General features: G+C 40.8%; 1 protein-coding gene across 6 annotated transcripts in view; it reads left to right on the top strand.

The window, feature by feature from the left end:
* Positions 1-18,883, top strand: part of NDST2 (N-deacetylase and N-sulfotransferase 2) — a 105,307-nt gene that overhangs the window by 46,108 nt on the left and 40,316 nt on the right. For 2 of the 6 annotated variants that reach the window (XM_021397752.1, XM_021397753.1), the window contains one exon: positions 10,531-10,591. The exons of 3 other annotated variants lie outside the window; for them this stretch is intronic. The gene's annotated coding sequence lies outside the window, so the exon portion shown is untranslated. Of the gene's footprint in view, positions 1-4,146; positions 4,541-10,530; positions 10,592-18,883 lie in introns of those variants that run through there. One more of the 6 variants, XM_021397754.1, reaches the window with a different exon arrangement.

Below are 18,883 nucleotides of genomic sequence, written 5' to 3'. Positions count from 1 at the left end.
AAGTTGAAAAGGAAGGGGCAGAGGTTAAAGAGAAGCTTTTCTGTTTTCTGTTGATGCCTTCCTCTATCTGCAGTGGAAGAAAACTATTCAGTACTGTTGGGATTAAATGCAGAAGAGAACTGACAATCAAATTTTCTCTTCCTCTGGAGAATGACTTTTCAGAAGGCTCATAATCAATATGGAGTGCTAAAGCAACCCTTCATGTTATGGTAGCCTGTTAGTGCCCATCTCATACCCTCAGCTTCTTCTGAGGAGCTTCTGCCAGCTTGATTCCAAATGTCAAGAGGAAACCTTTGTGCAGTCATTCTCACAACTGTGAAACTGGTAGTGTTCATCTGCTCCTCTGTTCATAGCACTCTGTTTATGCAGAAGGGAGATAGAGGTTCAGGAAGCAAGAGCAACTTTCTATAGACGTTGCTGTGCTCTCAGGATATGATGACCATATTAATGAATTCATCAATCATAATAATCTGATTAAATTGATGAGGGAGAGGGAGCCAACAGATGATACAAATAGATTATTTTAAGATATATGAGATACATGATTAGTGACTGACTCACTCAGCATTTAAATGGAAGTGTTACACAAGAGATTCATGGGTAACAAACATAATAAGTTACAGTATGTTGTTTTTCTGAGAGGAAGGCTCATGTACTGCCACAGGGACCTGTAAATAAATCAGTGGCAAAGTACTGAATGTAAGAAATATCATATATACATTACTTAAGTTTGTTTAGTACAGATATGTATGCGTATATGCCTTTTGTTTAGTAGTGGAATATAATATGGACAGTAGTATAGTGAGGGAGATTAGCATGGGTTTTAAGCCTTGTAAGGCACTTTGGCCAGGACCTGGTGAATGTGTTTTCAGGCACAGAGGAAACTGATACTTGAGTAGGAAGGGAGTTGCCTCATGTCCCTGAGGTTTTAGGGGTCAATCCCCTAGAGTACAGAGATAATGGAAGGGAAGCTTTCTGTCAGGGAGCATATGTTTTTGTGACGATTACGCTGTGTATAGATTAGGACTTCTGGGAGGGAGGGAATGGAAAGATGTGCTTGGAACACAGGGCCATCTGCCAGTACCTTGGCATAGTCATTTCATTAATGAGAAGCTTATTAGCTTGAGTCCAGCTGAGATAGTCAAGAAAGGCAGTAGATAGGACAGAAATTGTCATCCAGCCACTGTTAAAATGGAGGAGACCAGTTTGATAAGCTGTAAAATCTGATCACATTGAAAGAACTGTTCTTGTTCTATATGGATAGAAAGTATTAGACTTCATGCTGAAAAATGTTTTCTTTAATTTTGTGATGCAGTGCAGGATGTCCTTTGGCAGAGGAGATACCTAACTTACTGTGTGTTGCAATTCATAAGAAGGTACTAGAAACAGGGAAGAACAGTGATTTTTACTGGGAAACTGTTTTTGCATCAAATGACTCTTTGCTAAACAGTTGAAGGTGCTGTGTATTTCATATCTGTGGTGACAAAGGATTGCAGCTGGAAGACAGAGCTTACAAGAATGCCACAGTTTCACCCTGGCTATGCCAGCAACCTCAGAAAGCACAGTCTAGCCTGAGCTCCATGCGAACCAAAAACTCTGAGGTATCATGAGCAGGCAGAAAAGAGTGCTCAGGGGAAACAGGCAGCAGTTATGTGCCTGTGCAGTCCGTGCCTCTTACCTCCAGTTCCAGGTTCTGCTGCTGCCTTGGTGAGTGTCTGTGTCTGTGCTCTGTTCCTCAGTTTCCCTGTTCTGTAAGCCAAAAAAAATTATACTTACCCTGTTCTAGTGAGGCCTTTGCTATTATTCTGTGGATGTAGGACTTAAATGCTATTTCATTTAAACAGCTCTGCTTTTCTTTTGACAGATGAGTCAGACTTGAGTCAGGGTTGAGGGTGAGATAGCAGAGCCATTGCCTGGAGAAAATAGTGGTTAGAAGTACTAAGTGGTTTGAACATTGTTATTTGGGCAATGATTTCCATTTTGACTCCTTTCATACTGCTCAGGTTGGATTGGTAGTTAAGCTGTACGGTAAAAATCAGAAAAAAAGTGTTTTCCATGAAAAGCTCTATGATCTGCAACTGCCTGAGCCCACAGGAGCATAGATGTTCTCAGGAGCTGGTTGCAAGGAATATGCAGTTCACCAGGAAGATGGTCTGCTAGATAATGCTGGGAAAAGGACAATTTCTCTTCACACTATTAGGATTTAAAAAAAAAAAAAAAAAAGGCAGCTTCCGCTGACTGTTTTGCTAATTTATGAGGTAATTTTGGGGATTGTCACTGACTTCTTCTGTTGTAAATCTAGGGGAACATGCATTTTGAAAAAATAAGTAGAAAATATAGTTTGAGAATGTCAACATACCTGAACAGAGTGAGCCTAAATTGAAAGGGATTTGGTTAGTCGTTCATTCTACAAATTCTCTTATTGTACTGTGGAGGGGAGAAGACCAGTGAGATAAAAATCTGTGTTATTACAGAGATAAGATCTATGTTATTACAGAGGTAAGAACAGGCAGTGGTTGAGTCCCAGGACGGAAAGATGTTTTTTTTAAATACTAAAAACAAAAGAAACAAAGGAAAAAAACCCAACAACAGCTTTGCTGTGATTCATGTGTAATGCGTAGATAGTTCCATGCAAAAAAATATATACATATATGTTATAATACTGCATGTCCCAGTGATTTTATACCTAAATATTTATGCGTGTACAAGAACAACGTAAGTTTAAATCCTGACCCTGTGCTTGTTGAATTCAGTGGGTTGTGCTGAGCGTTAGACCAAGTTCTCACGCTGACGTTTAGATATTGTATAAAGCTCCAGCAGTACTTCTGCTTTTGCATAATTTTTTTCCACTTGCCTTAACACGCAGCATAGTTGATCCAAACTCTTAAAAAAAAAAAAAATTAATCCTGCACACTGGGCCCTGCTGTTTCATCTACTGAAACACTGATAGTATCGTACAGTGATAATAGTCAAATGCCATGTCACAAGCTTTTAACTTGACAGAACATGTATTTTCTTTGTCAAGTAATGCAAGAGTATCGCTGGTCCCACAAGGGCATGGTAGGTCAGGCTTCGGGCTCAGTCTGCAAATCTGGAAGGCTTTGCACTTAGTGAAGCCATAAAGAAACCTCCAGCTGGCTGGATGCCTCTTTTAAGAACACAAGTGCGGCCTTATTCAGGGTGTTGCTCAGACAAAGTCATGTATGCTTCCATCTCTGGGGATGAGAGAGGTGGGAGGGGGGCCTTCAGCAACATTCCAGTGAAGCCAGGAAAGTCAGATGTTTACGTGAAAACACAGAGTTTAATCACTATGAATCACTATTAATCACATAGAATCACTATGGAAGGGTGAAATAAGGGGGAAGAGAAAGCAAGAAAGCAACAGAGAGCTTTTAACTTGAGGCTTGAAGAGAAGATAAGAAGAGAAGTAGAAATTTTCTTTTCACTGTAAGCACAAAAGCTCCCTTAGCTGTGTATGTGGACTGTGAAATTGCGGAGCCCTGTGCAGTGTTTTCCTTCCAGCAGCAGAGCACAGAGCTGAGTGCTTGTGCTTGGAGCGTTGTGCCCAGCTTTGTTTTAGTGCCTTTCTGGGTCAGTGGTTCTCAAACAATGCCGTACAGAGCTGCTTTAGTTGCGCTTCCATGAGTCAGTCTCTAAGTGCCCACACTTCCCCTTAAGATAACCCAGTGTCCTGGAGGATCTACAGGCTTTCCTGACTAGCTAACCTCAAAGCATTTATGGTGTTCCTTGAACTTGGGTTGGTTGATCATGTGTACCTTTTTCAGATGCCATTCTTCCTGACAATTCAACCACAGTCCAGTTGTTGACTTCAAAAGACCAAGTGAAAGGATGTGGTCAAGTCCTTGCACCTGTAGCATTGAAGGAATTGATACTCCTCACATTGTTTTTTATACTACTCTTTCACTAGCAACAGTCTGTAGTGTTGTCTCATGAAGAATGAGGAGAAAAGAATTACTGATTCATGCAAAGATTTTTTTCTGTGCATAATAAAGAATAGGATCGAGTAACTGCATTGTTTGTTTTCTTTTAAAATGAATTTGTATACAAGGTTGTTTTACCTCTGCATCTCAGGAAATACAAAGGAAAAGGAATGGGAGGCAGAGATAAAACAGTGCACTTAAGTATTCTTCCAAACAAGCTTATAAGGAAGTAGAGGCTTCTGTGGATGGTTCAGGTATATATTTCTGATTGTGGCAAGGCTTGACTATGATTCGAGCATTTGTATAGCCAGCATTGGTGGTGACTGGGAGCCCCCAGGGAGGAGGGAGCAGTCTGTTCAACATTTGTGCATTCCTCACCATCTGGGAGCACCTGCAGTGTCTGCCACCAGCAGCCAGCTAGAGAGGTGTTCTAGAAAGCAGCATCAGTTGGGAGCAGATCTTGAGAAAGGCATGGGGAAAGAGAAAGAAAACTATCATACTCGGTATGGGAAAGACCCTGAAGATACAGGTCTGTTTCTGAGCATTGGCTAAGCTGACATTGGAGCTGAACATTGGCTAAGCATGTAAAATGTTATTAGGTAAGAAGTTTTTATTTCTTCTTTCCCCTAACTCCTCCAAATCATCAGCTATTTCTCCTTGTTTTCTCTATTTCCATGTATGCAAATTTTCTTCTCTCGCCTATTGAAAAAGACACAATGCACCTAATTAAAAAGGTGTGGGTACAGCCAATCTGCTAACGAGTCTTTTGCAATTTGAGTTCACGATATTGTATTTATTCTGCTCCCAGACTTAGCTTTCATTCAGCTTTGTGCTACTGCATCCAGGAAGAAAATATATATCTGTGTTTTTTATTTGGCTTATTGGATAGAGTATCTCTTCTTATTAAGTATCCTTTCTGGACAGCCAGCTGTCCAGACTGGGTGTCTTGGAAGTTGTTACTGTGAACCTGGTAGAACATATAAGGAGAGCAGTTTAACCTTTTTTTTTTCTCTAGAAAATGAACATTCCTTATTTTAGTTTTAATTGTTTCCTTGGTGGGGGTGAATCATAACTTGGAATTGCCAATTAATAACATTGTGGGCACCTTTGTGGGGTTAAGTGAGGCGATGTTTATACTTTATTATTGTTTTTTTTTTTTCCACTTCATCTTCTTAAATATTGGAGGAATCTCCTCTACAGTGTAGAGTGCACTTCACATTATGATAAAAGTCAGATAGAAGTAGCATCAGAAGTCTGGAGAGGCAGCACTGTCCAGATCAAATATTGACTATGATAAATGGAAAATGTAGAGGAATTACATGGACTTAAAGTCAGCCGGCCTCTGACTTCATGTGATATATTTAAAGGAGGAATAAAATGAGAGAAATGTGACCCTTTTCCTCTTGAAATTCTCCATGGTTTCTCTCAACTAAACTGTAAACTGGGGGGGTCACCATTTAGGCAGAAAACCTTTGTATAATATTCTGTTGCTATTATGTCCTTTCCTTTGGGAATCCGGCTACTTAGTGTTTTCAGACTAGCTGTCTGGAAACCAGATACTTGACTGCCTTTCATTAATCTGGTGATTTGCTGTTTGTTTTTTTTTTAAATGCTATTTTTAAGATGATGATGACTACAGGACCGGTACAGGGGAGTTGAGGCTTTGTCTGTGGGATCCATGGTTTATTAGGATAAGGGAAAGACTAGTGCCAACCTAAGTGCAGTGCCGTTATTTTTTTTTGTGTTGCTTTTAATTTTGAATGCTTTGAGGAAGAGTAGCCTAAACAAGTCATGAGCAGAATTATTTAAATTATCTGAATGGAGTGAAGGGTTTAAATACAGAGAGCTCTGCTACTTTAATCCAGTAATTCAGAGCATGCTCTGTGATATCATCCTAATTACAGCATTGTTGTCAGGAGGCAGTTGGTCTTGTGGCAGGATGAGAATCATAGAGTTGGAAGGGACCTTACAGACTGCTTAGGTCCAACCTCCCTGCTATAGGCAGGGACACCTCCCACAGGACCAGGTTGCTCAAAGCCTCATCCAACCTGGTCTTGAGCACCTCCAGGGATGGGGCATCCACAGCTTCTCTGGGCACCTTATTCCAGTGCCTCACTGCATTCATGGTAAAGAATTTTATCCTAATACCTAAATTAAATACGAGGACTGCTCTGAAAGTTATGCCTCCTATTTTATTAGTCATTCCCCTCCACAGTGGCATTTGTTTGGTTGTTCTTTAGTTTGTTAGTTTGTTTTTTGATTTTTTTTCTTTGGCACGATTTTAGCTGCTAGGCTGTACCACTGGAAAGAAAGTTGTTACTGATATCCTTTTCCCCACTGGCCTTGATAGTAATTGATTTGCTTGTTGTTGTTGTTGGGTGACAGACAACTGATAGCAAGAGAGAAAAGGACAGAGGCAAAGACAGAAGAGTGTTACAGTTTTAACACTTCACTACTTGCATTACCCTTTGTAAGAATTGCTGGAGCTCAAGGTCATAGGCGTTTCAGAGTAAGATGGGTTGCAATAAACATACTCATGCTGATGACAGACTGGGACTGGATCACATTCGCTCCATAACATTAGGAGACTTAAAGGAGGAAAACTTGCTTTTATTGTCTGCAGCCAAGATGATGCCACATAAGGATATGCAAGACCTGAAACAGGACTTAGGTGAATTATGAACCAGACCAAGCCGTTTGCTTTCTGTGATTTAACTGATACTGCTCCTCCCTCAGGGAAACAGCTTTTTTTCTTCTGTTTTGAAAGCTGCTTTGGTGAATTACGTTGAAAACAAACCATCATACAAGAGAGAGGGGAAGAATTTAAGAGATCATTTCTAGAACTTTGAAAGCAAGACTTCTTTCACTGTTCAGAAATACAGATTCACGTAAGAGCTTTGCTGTATAGTGTTCCTTGGACTGTTTGCCCAGACCAAGGATAAGATCTTCATGGGAATATAGTTATACTTAGTTGGGCTCCTGTGTGAATACTGTTCTTTTTAACCAAGTGGACCCTGTTGTGTCAGATTAGTGTAAATATTAAGGTTTTTCTGCTTAGAAAACCTCTTCATTTTCCAGAAAGCTGTTTTGTCTTGTAATGGTGAGAGGGACCACACACACGTTCTCATATGTGTACTGGGTGTTCCAGAGAGCATCTGCTATGTTCAGGTTTGGACTTTTCTCCAGAGTGAAAAGTAAAATGAAACTTCCAGTGAGGCTGGTGTTTGAGAAATAAAACCATCAGGAATACAGATGTCATTGCTTATTGAATCTCCATATGGATCAGCCCCTGACTAACAGGAGCTCCATTACGAGCCTGCAAGGCCAGGTTCTTGTACACAGCAGGAGCTTTCCCACTCTATTGTTGTGGCTGGTAAATTTGAAACTGAACACAAACACGGGAAAAGATACAATGCTCCTACATGTAATGGCATTGTTTCAAAACCACTTAATTATGTGCAAAGGTTCATGCTATTAGTGAATACTAATGCCTAGAGATGAAATGTGTTGTTGTTGGGGGCTTTCCAAAAATACAAATATTTTTGCTTCTTTTGGACAACATTAAGAAGTGAGTTTGTATGGAGGAGGAAAATGGTTTTAGCCACCTAACTTAGCTTTCTGTGGAAATTAAAGCAGCATCATCCATTAGTGTTGCTTTAAACCTGTCCTTTAGCTTGAAGGTCTTCAAAATAAATCTTGCAGTGCAATCAGATTTGGCCATATTCTACTGATGGAAAAATCTCTCCTCAATAATATCAGTCTGTGTTTTTTCACTGGCTACTTTTCAGTTATTACATTCAGTTTGAATTCCTTGTTACCTAATTCAACTAGTGTTAAATTCTGCCCTCCTTTCTTACACTGTTCTATTGAGTTTCTACTTCAGTCGGTAGTGACATAAATTAGTGCAAAACTGTGAGACTGTAAAGAGCTAGGAGTCTGTTTGCCTTATTGATCTATTTCTGAGCTTCTGTGAGTATGAGTAAGTTGCACTTTTATAAGCTGAAGAGAAACACAATTGTAACTCATGTTCCTCTGAGTCTCCCCAGCATTTGCGATCTACTGTTAGATGCCTATGGTGCCACTGTTAGCTGCTCAATTCATGGTCTGGGACTATCACCTACCTAGTTTAGGGCTGATCCTTTTATATTTTTTCAAGTCTGCTCTTGTTCAGTGAATAAAGACAGCTAGACCAGAATGATGCTCCATCTTAGTCCACACCGCCCACTTCAGTAATAGTTTGCACCAGGATGCACAGGATACTTCACAGCGACACATCAGGGACAGCCCTATGGGGAACAAATCTTGTCAGTAGAGTTGGTTTATCTCCTTGTGTTGGTCTTGACCAGTACAATGGGAGGTGGTAGACATATGAGTGTCTTATCCACTGACATAGTATAAATTCTACTAGTAATTAATTTAATTTTTTTTCTTGGTAAGTGTCACTAGATTGTCATGGTTCTGTGAAAAACATTTCTTTAGATGTCTATTTCTTTTAAAGTGACATCAAATGTTTGCCCCTTTTGTAGCATAGTTGTAGATGTTTTGTTGTTGCATCTAACTGTTTTGAAGTTTAGCCTTATGTATTAAGATTTGTGAAGGCGTTATGCCTTCCAAATGTTCCAGTGTAAATGCATAAGAATTGCAGATCTTGACAGACTAAAGAGCCAGGCCATGACCAACCACGTGAGGTTTAATAAGAGCAAGTGCTAGACTCTGCACTTGGGACAGGCCCCTCCTGGCTACATGTACAGGTTGGAGAACAAGAGGCTGGAGAGCAGCCCTCAGAAAGGGATGTGGAGGTTCTTGTTGACAGCATGAGTCAGCAGTGTGCCCTGGCAGCCATAGGGCCCCGCACCCTGAGGTGCACCAGGCGAGGGGAAGGGGGTGTCCCGCTCTGCTCTGCGCTGTGCAGCCTCACCTCCAGCACTGAGTGCGTGTCAGTTCCACTACATGAGAAGGACAGAAAGCTATTAGAGAGCACCCAAAGGATGGCTATGAAGATAGTGAAGGAGGGCAAGGTGTGTGAAGAGCGACTGAGGTCCCTTGATCTGTTCAGCCCAGAGCAGAGGAGCTGAGGGGAGCCATCATGGCGGCTGCAGCTCCTCACAGGGAGCAGAGGGGCAGCGCTGAGCTCTGCTCTCTGGGACAGCGACAGGGCCAAGGGAAGGGCAGGTGGGAGTTAGAGAACGGTTCTGCCCCAGAGGGCTATGGACATGGAACAGGCTGCCCAGGGCAGTGGGCTCAGCCCTGAGTGCTGGAAATCAAGCAGCGTTTGGACAGCGGGTTTAGAATTTAAGTGGTCCTGTGTGGAACCAGGGGTTGGACTCAGTGATCCTTGTGGTTCCCTTCCAACTCAGGACATTCTGTGATTCTATGGATCACAGTAAAAGAGAAAGGTTTTGTACTGTGGATGGATGGGAAAAAAATAAGTGCTTTTCTAAACTAATCTTTACCTAACCTACAGAAAGGAAAAAAGAAAATTTTGCTTCTTTTTTAAATTTGCAGTTTAAATGCAGGGAAAGCAGGGAACTGAGAGCACTTGGTTATATTCACAGGCAGCACAAGTGTTATTCTTATTTGTTTACTAATTGGCTGTAGAGTATTAAAGATAATTGGAAACTTAAAGGTCAGCGTGTCTGTTGAATCTAGGTCTATGTGAACTGGAAATCTGCAACAGAGTACTTGTGTATCTGGTACCCTGCTGGAGCAGAAGATCTGCCTTTAGAGGCTATCCAATGGGCACAATAAAACCAACCTCCTAAGCCCAGCTGTGTTCTAATCTAAGCTCTCTTCATGAGTCTTGTCAATTCCACTGAGGGCTCCCTGCCAGCAAGCTGGTGCATTTTTCATGTCTGCGTGCTGGCACAGAAGTGGCCTGAGCTTCAGTTAGTTTCACAAAGTAACTTGCATCTGTGTGATCACTAGCCAGGTAGAGGGGTGGAGAAAGGGTGTAACTCAGTCCTTTGGAGGTTTGTTTTTGTTTCACTGTATACCTAATGGTCCTGACTCTTCTAAAGGCTTTGGCACTAGACTACACAAACCTTGTCACACCACTGAAGTTTTACTGAACTGATATAGCTGTGGCTAAGACTAAAGAAGTAGTGCCTTATGCTTTGTTGGCTGTTTCAAAGGCAGCAATAGTAATGAACAAATGTGAGAAATCCCATTAGAACTACACCGGCTTGTCTAGTTCTCTCAGCTTAGCCACATTTGTTTGTTCTGAGAACGTTGTTTTTTCTTTGTGGTTTACCTCTAAATCCAGGTCTTTTGTTTTTTAGTTGTTTTTTGTTTTTCTTTTCCCATGCGTGTCATTTCTCATCTCACCCCACTCGTTCTCACTACTGCACAACTAAGCCTGCTGAAATGAGACCTGATGTCATTGCCTGGTTAGTGCCAGCAACGCTGTTGTAATGGCCTTGTTCTGTCCTTATGCCATGGTTAGTGTAATGTAATCATTACCTTGGTTCTGGAGAGCGAAGGTACTCCTGCTAAGTAAATATTTACAAACACTAATGGAGGCTAACTTTGGGGAAGAGAGACAAAAGCACTGTTTAAAGACTTGTTTCTTTTTTAATTTATTTTAAAACAGAATATCATTCCTGAGAGAAGCAGGTGATGAGTGTGTTTTCTTCCCCAGATTGTAACTAGAGGTAGGTGCAGAATCAATTGTGTTTCTGTGGGCTGTTGTCTCTTGAGATTTGACAAGAGGACAAGCTTGTTTATGGCCTTTTGAGTGGTCTCTTTTCAAAATAGGAGGTAAGGAATCTGGTAGAAGGAAGAGGCTAGACTTATACACAGCAATGTGATTATACACTCCTCCTTCCCAAGCGTAGAATGATTTGTAGAGGAAACAGTTCTATGCTTCTTGTCTTCATGCACACAGTTGTCAGCATGAAGTGACAGTGGAGTTGGTTTGAATTAGAAGAGAATTTCTGTGCAGTTCCTCAGTGAGATAGGAATGGGTGTTTGCTGATTGCTGAATATTTTTTTATTTGAATGAATATTTGTGTACCTTGTGGGCAAAATTTGGGGCAGTGTTATTCAGTGTCCATTAATTCTTACTTTGAAAAGGAATGGGAAGGATGTGGGCTAGAAAGCTTTTAAAATTTCACATTTTGCATTTCACAGAATCTCTGACCCGTGTATAACAGCTGTAAGATCCCTTTGGGAGTGATTATATTTATGTTGCTCCCAGCACACTGGAACTGCATTCATGACTTACACCCACAGGAAATATCATAAATGTAATTAAAAATAGAAATATTGGTTTGGTCTAAATGTTGTGCTGAAGGGAAGGAGCTCCACTTTCTTTTCCTCAGTACTGTCTGTATGAATGAATGGTGAGGGAAGGTAATTCTTGTGCAGTATATGTAACACGTATGCTTGAATATTTTACTCTTGCAAGAAAGCACTGCTCTTGTCCCAGTGCCTGATGCAAAACTTGCATCAGGATCCTGGGGTATTTATGGCTTTCAGGTGTTGCAGTACATTGAAAATGCCAATCATATCTTGAAGTTCCTACAATCAGTGGTGCAGAATAGAGATAATGAGGTCATGATTTCACGGTTCCTTGATTCTTTGCCTTAAACAACAAAGAAGATTTGGGTTTTTATGTCTGCCAGAAGTCTGGTTGAAATACTTTTTCCTCAAAATGCCCGAAGAGTAATCTCAGTTGTCACAAGGATATCTTAGATTGCTGTATACAAGTAGATTGTTATGGCTTCAGCTATGCAGAGAATTAGAGGATGGAAAAAGGGAGGATGGAACAGTGCATTCATTATGCACGTAGACTGGATTTTTAAAAATGAAATTACAGGAGCAAGTGTGTAATGCTGAGTTCCACTGTACAGAAACTCTAGTAGTGAGAAAGTGTACTAAAAAGAGGACTTAGGACTCTGAACCCTTCTCACACCACAGCTCTAAACTGTATCTGTCAAGCAGAAACTGAACTCTAACCCTAATTATCCTAGGGAGCCATAGATGAGTCTGATACTGTTGTCGTAATGAAAGATTTTGTATGGGACAGGTCTATGTGTAGCTCCCACTTTACTTAGGGAACTTCTTTCCATCCCCACTTACAGGGGAGCTCTATGCTTTCTCTTCCTAACTCTGATTTTTCTGGTGGCATAGAAAAGGATCCTTGGGCATAGATCTGATAAAAGGATTTCAGAGGGTTGGAAAAGAGGTAAGTCCTATGTAGCTGGTGTGTCCCTGTTCTCATTTTTTCAGGTACAATTTAAATAGTAAACTTTGTCTCCTGTAAAATTTTTGTTGTTGATTTGGAAAGTTCAAACTGCAGAGGCTTGTGATGGAGAAAAAATGTCTTGAAACACATGATAAAGATTCTTGTACTTCCAATACACCGTTGTGGTGAGTAGAGTAACAGGAGCTAGGACTAATTCTGCAGACTCAAAAGCAGAAGCAGAATAAATAATATAAAAATTTGTGATGGTGTAGAATTAGTGTAATGAGCAAATCAGCATCCTGCCCAGTTTGAATTGTTGTGTAATTCCATGGACATTTGCTGTCATAGTCACATTAAGAAGTTGTTACCTTAAAAGTAATAAATGAGGGATTAATGGGATTCATTCTTTATAAGTGGGTCGCTCTGAAAGTAATGCCTCCTATTTATTTCCATGGAAAGTGCACCAGATACAAAGAGCACAATAACACTGTCTGATAGAGAGAATTCTCAGTTACAAAACACTGTTTTTCAGCATAGTCTCAACCATTAGCTATGCATTTTCACCAGCAGTGAACAAGAGCTGCATGCCATGCTCATAAAAATCTGCACCAGCAGAGGTGACCCTGTGTTACTGTTGCTGCTGCTGAAATGCACCACTCATCACCTCACTGTGCTCACGTCCACTGTTTGGTCTCCATAAATGTTCAGTAAGCGTCAATGGATGGCAGTGGGTGCCGTTTTTTCTGCGTGGAGGAATTCAGTTACACACCTTTTCTTCATAGATGCATCCATGTCAGACAGCATTTTTGCCAGACTGCTCCTCTGCTGCCACAGCAACAAAATGTAAAACAATATTAGCAGGAACCTCTACTGCCGTACCACCACCATCTGCCTCTGTTATTGTGGACCAACACAATAAAATAGGAGGCATTACTTTCAGAGCAGCCCTTGTACATCCTACGAATGTCAGTTTATTTGCGACACAATTAGAAGAGGAAAGGGAGAAGAATGTTTGATTTGAGAGATGACCACAATAAATTGCCACTGTGACTATATTTTCTTTGACACAAAGGGCAGGGTATGGAAGCAGAGATATAGAAACATTAGCAGGTGGAAAGGAGCCCAGTAGGATATATAGCCAGGTAGGCCATGCAGAACCCATTTGATTGTATTTGAAAGCAGAAGCACTGGGAACTGTAGGTTATTATTTTAGAAGTGGACTTTGGGCTTTCTTTGTGTTAACCTATGATTAGTTCAGCCCTTGTTTTAGCAGTACTTTCTTACTGATTAATGTTTTAATGTTTCCTACAGTGAGCTGCTTGTGCCAGTGGTATTGCATACACAAATGACAGAAAGAGAAAGTTTCACGAAAGCCAAAAGCTTACTTTCTTACTTTTCAAAAAACTTTATGTAAGCCTTTAAGTTCCTAAAAATTTTACTCTCAACTCTTTATTGTCATAGATGAAGCAGATGGACAAATTACTTCTTTCGTTTCCATTACTCTTCGTCTTTTTACCTTTCTTAACTATGCTTGTTTTGTCCCATCAGTTGGATCTGTTAAGGACTTGTCTGCTAAGTATTTCTTTGCAGTCACCAGTTCTTCATCTCCTTGTCTGGAACAGGTTACCGGTTCCTCTGAAACTTGTAGAATTGATCTAATCTCATCAATTACATTCTGTCATTGAAACATCTCCAGAAATAGGCTGATATGCTTAGTATAAGATGATGTGTCATCATGACATCATGCCACATTTATGCAAGAGATGAATTCTAGTGCTTGGACAGGATCAGATCTTAAATACTTTAATTGGCTTATTGGACTGAAGTTTAAGAGAACTGGCAGGTTAGAGTGATGGATTTTTGCCAGTTGCTATCTATATAATTTTTAAAGATGAGCCTGCTGAGTATTAAAGACGAATAAAAAAAAGGAATAGATAGAACTGTTTCAAATTGTAGGAACTTCCAAGTGCCTACTTAAAGAATATATAAGGCTAGCAACCTGCATAGCAACACCTACTAACCTCATTATTTTTTCCTCCATATTAATATTCCTTATCTCCAAGTGGGCTTTGGAGATCTTCTGGGAGATGAAAAGATGTGAACACAGCTGAAGAAAGACAAAAAATTACAGAGCAGAAGGGCATGACTTAGGGTGCTCTGGTAGGTTCACTTACTGTCTTCTAAATGTACCATCTATTTGTCAATTTAATGGCTTGACTCTAGCTATTTCCACCCTTCTTATCATGTATTTTAAATGACTATAATGTTATGGCTAGGGATTGCTGTGTTCAGTACATCAGGAGCTTTTGTTCTACCTTAACATGGAGGAGGAAAAGTAACGCATTACCTTTAAGTTTTCTTCTGTAAATGGATGATCTTCTTTTCTTTGACTTTCTTCCATTAAGTGAAACCAAAGTCATTATTCATGTCCTTCTATAATAAAAAACTGTATTTGTTTCTCAGATTATATTTTCTAGTTTTGGCATTAAAACTGTTGATCCATTACTGGGCTAAGGCATTCACCAACTGCTGAGATCTGTCCTAAGGCCATGCTTAAAGGCTTGGAAATCAACTTAGGTTGTGATTATGGACAACTTGGAGGGCTTCCCAGAAAAGACCTGTCTGGTCACTTGTCAGAAGAGATGAGTATTGTTTCTATTGATTTTTAAATCTGTTCCTGCAACAAGTGTTCTACTAGCTACTTGTCAGGGCATAGCAAGAGCCAGGAGGCAAAGGTGACTCCACTGCAGGCAATGCCCTTGCCGGTGGGATGCAGCACAGTGGGCAGAGTTGGGTCCATTGACAGACTCAGGCAATGTGAGCAAACCTGTGTCCTAAACCTGCAGTATTTTGAAAACCTTGTAACAGAAAAGCGTATGTCCATCTGACAAGGCAGGGCATCAAAAATCTGTTTAGCTTATCAATGTAAAGTCATCTTAAAGATCCAGGTGAATACCTTGTAGTATAACCCAATAAATGACAGGTATCTGAGAGAATTATCAAATCTGCTTTGGGGTATGAAACCAGGTAACAAGATACGTCTGTTTGGAGATTTGCTTGGACAGTGGGATTTTGCTCCTTTTTTATTTAAATTTTCAAGATTGGATTATTAACACACTAAGATTGCTTCAAACATAATTACCGTGATACCATACACCCTTTTAAGCTACTGATAGAGAATGCAGTATGAGGGTTGGGTGTACCCAGCATTCTGGAAATTATGCCTTTACACATTATGATATTGATCAGGAGAAATGATGTAAATGATGATAATATTTTTGTAACTACCACCATTCTTAGTTTAGGTATAGAGACTCTTTTAGAGTCCTCCCTTTCTCCTAGTAATTTCTTCTGGTTTTAAAATGAGTTTAGCAGATTATGAATACTAGAAATAGAGGAAATAAATGGGCTGTTTCAGAAATGCTGCAATGGGCACATGATTTCAGCCAGTGAAAGAAGACAGGCTTTTCTCTGAGTCATGACTAGACATTTTGAATTTACTTTCATTATCCTGAGTATTGCCCTAATAAAATCTACTCTTAGAATCTGTTTTAATTCACAGATCTTAAAAAAAAAAAAAAAAGTCTAATAAAGATATTGATATTGACACCTCTGCAGTGAATTAAAGCTACTGGTAATAGGCTTCACTTTTGTTACCTTTCCTTGGTGGAAAACCACTGCTCTGATGTTATATAATTCTGCAGCTGTGCCTCGGTTCTCGCTGCAATTATAAAAAAACATTGATTAGTGAAGGCAAAGATCACATAATGGTGTCAGAGAGGCCTTGATGTTTATCATAGCCTGCTCGGGGGAGGTTACAGAGAGACCTATGTGGTTTTCCTAATCTTCATGACAGTGGAAGTTGTCTGGGAAAGGGAGGGGGTATACTTACAATGTGCAACAGTATGGGCTGTCTTTTTAACTGCTAGCAACGCAGAGCATTTTCTGCTGTATTTCCATGGCTCTTTGGAGAGAGCCACTGTGAAGCGGTGCTGAGCTTGCATCCTGTCTGGGTAGTTAGGGCTGACTGTTTACGAAAATATCACTGAAATCTCATTAGCACTGCCTACTAGTATGAGGATATAGTTGATGTGCTTGCCTGCAGGTGATGCTTAGCAGTAGGGAAGCCACTGAACTTATTTTTTCGTGGCCACTGATCTGAAGGACAGTATGGAATGGGCCTGGAAGTTGGGAGAGAGTGGGAACCTGAGGGAGCTTTGAGGAGGGAGGATGGAGGAGAGGAAAGCTAGCCTTTGAGAGAAGTGCAAAAGTTTTTACTTCAGGCAGTGAGCAAAAATTGTCTTCATGTACATGCAACAGCAGTAATTCTTCTCTCAAATATTTTCCAAGTGAATAAATTTGAGAGGACTACCTGCAAGTGTCCAAAAAACCTGGAAAATACCAGAGAAAGGAAGAAAATTTGTTAGATGTTTGGTGCAAGCTGTTCATGGAAGTCTTAGTTATTTTAAAAACTACTCGTGTTGTGTGAAGTCAGTATTTACTGCCATCTTTGTGATCAGTGGCGTACTGAAAGGTGTCCAGCATCTGCTTTTTGCGTACTGTAGCTTGAATGGAAACAATACATTTACTGGCATAGATGGCAGTGTTAAATGATTTTCGGTTATGTGTAATTGAAAATATTTGCCAGCATCATCCATCTGCAGTTCACAAAATAAAGAGACTTGCAAAGCTGCATTTTATCCTGACATGTCTGTGAGAAGTTTTTCTAAAATGAGGCAGAATAGAGAGTTGTCTCTTCTGTTACATGTGAAACCCACATCTTTAAAAGGTACTCGGCATCCTTTTAACTTGTGCTGATTAATTAGAGCAGCAGCACTAGTTTATTGTGTGTAATCTATGTCTCTCAGCACCTTGGCATTTATTCACCACTTAGCAATAAATAGCCTAATGTCTGTGTGCTTTTCCATCTGAAAGAGTTTAATGCTTTTTTCAGTTTTCACATTAAATGAATAATTTGCTGTGTTTTTGTAACATAACTTCTAGGATGAAACAACATTGAGCAAATCATTGTGCCATTACAGAACAGAAGGAATGCATAATAGTGTGCCCATTCTGAGTTAGTTTTATTGTTAATTCAAAAGGAAAATCACCTGATTTATAATAAACAATTTAAACCACATTAGCCCTTAGGCTAAAGGCTAAGGCATGTTCTTGTTCTGCCAGAGCAATGAGATGGTAGAAAATGAATGTCTTTGAGGCAGTGTATATTGTGGCTACCTGGTCAGTTTAACTGTGAGAAGGTAGACATCTTGCAAAAACAGGTGAAGACATAGGAGGTAACTACAAGAGCTCAATAACTGACCCTTGTTTCTGATTGTTCTTTTTATCTTGGTAGCGTCAGGAGGAAATTTTAAGGAGGTGCTTTGTTTGCTTTATAATAGAGGTAGCAACTGAATCGATCAGATTCAAGCCTCTTCCAGCACTCCCTAATACCCTGTAACACTCCATTGCTCTAAGTTTGCAGTGTCTTATTACAGAAGCGTTTGCTGTGTGCTGTCAGCTCCTGTTAAAATAACTCCTCTAGAGAAGTGTGCTAGTGTGTCATCCTGGCTGAAAACCATCTTCTCCCAAACCCTGCCTGGGAGAGGATGGAGCTTTGAGCCTACCTCTGGCTTTGTGTCTTCAGAGAGCAGAGCACAGTGGTGTGGCCAGAAACGCTGTGCTTCCTCTAACGGACCCTGCATGCCTCCCCGCTCCACCAAGTACCATTGCCTGCTATCTTTTAAAATACAGAACCCTTCTTGTGGCATCCTTTTAGGGTTTTAAAGAGAGTTCATCTCCTCCACCACAGGGACAGAGCATGTTCTCAGATTTATGTATTTGTTCTTTAAATCTGTTAATTTTTTATTAGTGGTGCTGGAGCAGGTGATTTTTGTATCCATCCACAGATTTATTCCCATCTCAAATTCCGATAATAGTGTCTGAGCATACTTAGCTACTGTGCATTTGGTTTGGTTTCTTTTTATTTTTTTTTCCTGGTAATGAGATCAGTTCCCTGAGTGAAACTGTGAGCCACATTAGGGCAAGAGAAGCAATTTACTGCTGCTGAATGCATTTGCAGAGTGTAGTTTCCCTCGTCAGCTTGTCAGTCTGAAGGCATCCATAAAGCTATGACAGCTTCAGAAGACAAACTCCGGCAGCGCGCTGTCAGGGTGCCAGGCACTGCTGGCTGTGTGGGCTGCCTTCCTCTCCTCTCCCCTGCTCACCCTCCCTCTCCCACCCGCTTCTTTCCCCCTCTCCCTCCTCTTCACCCCACCCCGCATGCCTCTACCTTATTATTGTGGGTCTCAGTGCTGCCATGCTCTGTAGCAGCACCTTCTTGCTTTCCCCCTTGATCCTCCTGCCGCTGGAACAAAAGGAGAGCTATCTGCCAGCAGTGCAGCACCTGCCCGTGCAGTCTGGTGGAGGCGAGGAGAGCGGGCGCCCTGCATCTCGCTCTGCCCCAGCAGCAGTGAGCATGTTCAGTCACTTTGCTTAAGATGCCTTTGAACTGCTGCCAGATCCCATTGTCTGCTGTGCAAATGGAGTTCAACGCCCCACTGCGATGAGATGCACAGCATGTTAAGAGGAAGGAACGGAGCTGTATCCCCACCCTGAAGGAGTATCTTGAATCTGCCGTGTGCCATGATAATCTGAATCCTGGACCATGCTTCTCTTACTTTCCCTTCATTGTTCCTGGGATTTCAGGGAGTGATGTGGAAGCTTTCCAGAGGGGAGCTGCAAGGCAAGATAGTTT

The sequence above is a fragment of the Numida meleagris genome, chromosome 5 (genome assembly GCF_002078875.1).
Source record: "Numida meleagris isolate 19003 breed g44 Domestic line chromosome 5, NumMel1.0, whole genome shotgun sequence".
NCBI classification, from domain to species: domain Eukaryota; kingdom Metazoa; phylum Chordata; class Aves; order Galliformes; family Numididae; genus Numida; species Numida meleagris.
This window is presented reverse-complemented; position numbering and strand designations above follow the sequence as displayed.